The 2,471-nt window shown below is 43.4% G+C and overlaps 1 pseudogene; it reads right to left on the reverse strand.

Annotated features, from left to right (window-relative positions):
• Nucleotides 1-1,564: 1,564 nt before the first annotated feature.
• Nucleotides 1,565-2,471, reverse strand: part of LOC102251026 — a 2,360-nt pseudogene continuing 1,453 nt past the window's right edge.

Raw genomic sequence — 2,471 nt, forward strand, 5'->3', positions numbered from 1 at the left:
ATAAGGACACATATGTAATATCTTAATCAATAAAAAAATATATAAAAAAATAATAAAATAAAAAAATAAAAAAAAACAACTTATATTTAGAAAAAAAAAAAAGAAGAAGAAATGCTAAAGGTACTGCATTTTTAGTAATAGAGAGAGAAACCTAGGCATAAAGAATTAAAATGGCAAAAAATAAGTACCTATCAAGAATAATCTTAGCCGAAACCGGTTTGGCTCAGTGGATGGAGCGTCGGCCTGCGGACTGAGAGGTCCCGGGTTCGATTCCGGTCAAGGGCATGTACCTGGGTTGCGGGCACATCCCCAGTATGAGATGTGCGGGAGGCGGCTGATCGATGTTTCTCTCTCATCGATGTTTCTAGCTCTCTATCTTTTCCTTCCTCTGTAAAGAATCAATAAAATATATTTAAAAAAAAAAGAATAATCTTAAAGGAGGAAGGAAGATGGTGGCTGGCTAGATGGCAGTAAAGGAGAGAGTGTGAATGAGTGAGAGAGCGAAAGGGGAGTGCGTGGATGTGGGGTGTGTGTGTGTGTGTGTGTGTGTGTGTGTGTGAATGAGGGACAGTTAGATTCTACAGTACTTTTGGGGGCTGACAGACCAGGCTCCCCTAGCCAGGCAGCCTCTGCTACCACTGAAATCTCTCCCATGGCGTTTGGCTCTGCCACAGAGGCCGTGCCATCTTGAAGGGGAGAGCTGCTGTGACTGGGAGCCCAGCCTCACCTCCATCCAGTGTGCCCTCAGACACCACCCGGGACCTACAGCCACTCTGGCCAGGGACCTGCTGCCTCAGCTATGGACCCACGAACACCGAGACTCCAGCCTCCCTGGCCACAGCCTCCTGTGAGTTCTGAGCACGCTCCCCTCCTGACTGCCAGCCACTTTAGTGCCAGGTGCCACGACCATGCGCAAACAGCCAAGCCTTATGCAGCAACCCCAGATACCACGATCATGCTAGCTGCTGCCAAGCCCCACACAGAAACCCTGGGCACTGCAATTGAGCATGAACAGCCAAGCCCTACGCAGCAACCCCAGGTGCCTCATGCAGCGACCCTGAAGGCTGGCCGCCACCAAGCCCGACACAGCAACCCCGAGCGCCACAATCGAGCATGAGCAGCCAAGCCCTATGCTGCAACACTGGGTGCTTCACGCAGCAACCCCAGGTGGTGCAACTGCGTGAATCACCACCAAGCCTGGCACATCAACCCTAGGCCTGGTGACCATGCAACCCACCGCCAAGCCCACCACTGCAGTCACAGGCCCAGTGCGACTCGATGCCTACATCCTTCAGTGAGGGCAAAAATGGGGACACAAAGAAACAACCCCAACGGAAAGAAAAGGAGAAATTACCAGAAAAGGAAATAAATGAAATGGAAACATGCAATTTGTCAGAAAAAAACTCAGAATAAGGTTCATACAGTTCATAAACCAGATGGGTGAGAAAAATCAACAACTTACGTAAGAATCAAGAGAAAATAAAGAATGATATAGCTACAATAAAAAAACACTATGGAAGGTTTCAACAGTAGACTAGAAGAAGTGAAGGACCAAATTAGTGAATTAGAAGACAGGGTAACAAAAGACATCCAATCTGAACTGCAATTGGAGAAAAAAAAATGAAAAGGCAGTAGGAGAGCCTAAGGGAGCTTTGGGACAACATGAAACAAAGCAACATACATATAATAAGGATGCCAGAACTACAAGAAGAAGAGCAAGGGTTAGAAAATCTACTTGAAGAAATAATGTCAGAAAACTTCCCTGATTTGGGGAAGAAGAAAGTCACACTAGCACAAAGATTCCCAAACAAGATGAATAAAAAAGACCCACACCAAGACACATCATAATTATGATGGCAAATGTTAATGACAAAGAGAGAATCTTAAAGGCTGAAAGAGAGAGACAGAGAGTTATCTACAAGGGATCTCCCATTAGATTATCAAATGATTTCTCAACAGAAACACATCAGGCCAGAAAGGAATAAAAGGAAGTATATTAAGTCATTCAGGGCAGGGGACTGAGTCCAAGAATACTCTAAATAGCAAGGCTATCATTCAAAATTGAAGGGGAAATCAGGAGCTTCACAAACAAAAAAACAAACAAAAAAAACAAACAAAAAAAAAGCCTAAAGGAGTTTATCACTATCAAGCCAGCAATGCAAAAAATGCTAAAGGGACTGGTGTAAAAAGAAGAAATAAAAAGAAAAGAAGGAACACCGGCACAAAAAATAAAAATGTCTACAAACAAGAACCTATCAATAATAACCTTGAACATAAATGGACTGAATGTTCAAATCAAAAGATATTGAGTGGCTAAATAGAAAAGAAAACATGACCCATATATATGATGTCTGCAGGAGACCCACCTCAGAACAAGGGATGCACACAGACTGAGAGTGAAGGGATGGAAAAATATTTTTCAGGCAAATGGAAATGAAAAAAAGGCTGGGGTAGTAATATTTATTTATTTA

The sequence above is a fragment of the Myotis brandtii genome, unplaced genomic scaffold (genome assembly GCF_000412655.1).
Source record: "Myotis brandtii unplaced genomic scaffold, ASM41265v1 scaffold291, whole genome shotgun sequence".
NCBI lineage: Eukaryota > Metazoa > Chordata > Mammalia > Chiroptera > Vespertilionidae > Myotis > Myotis brandtii.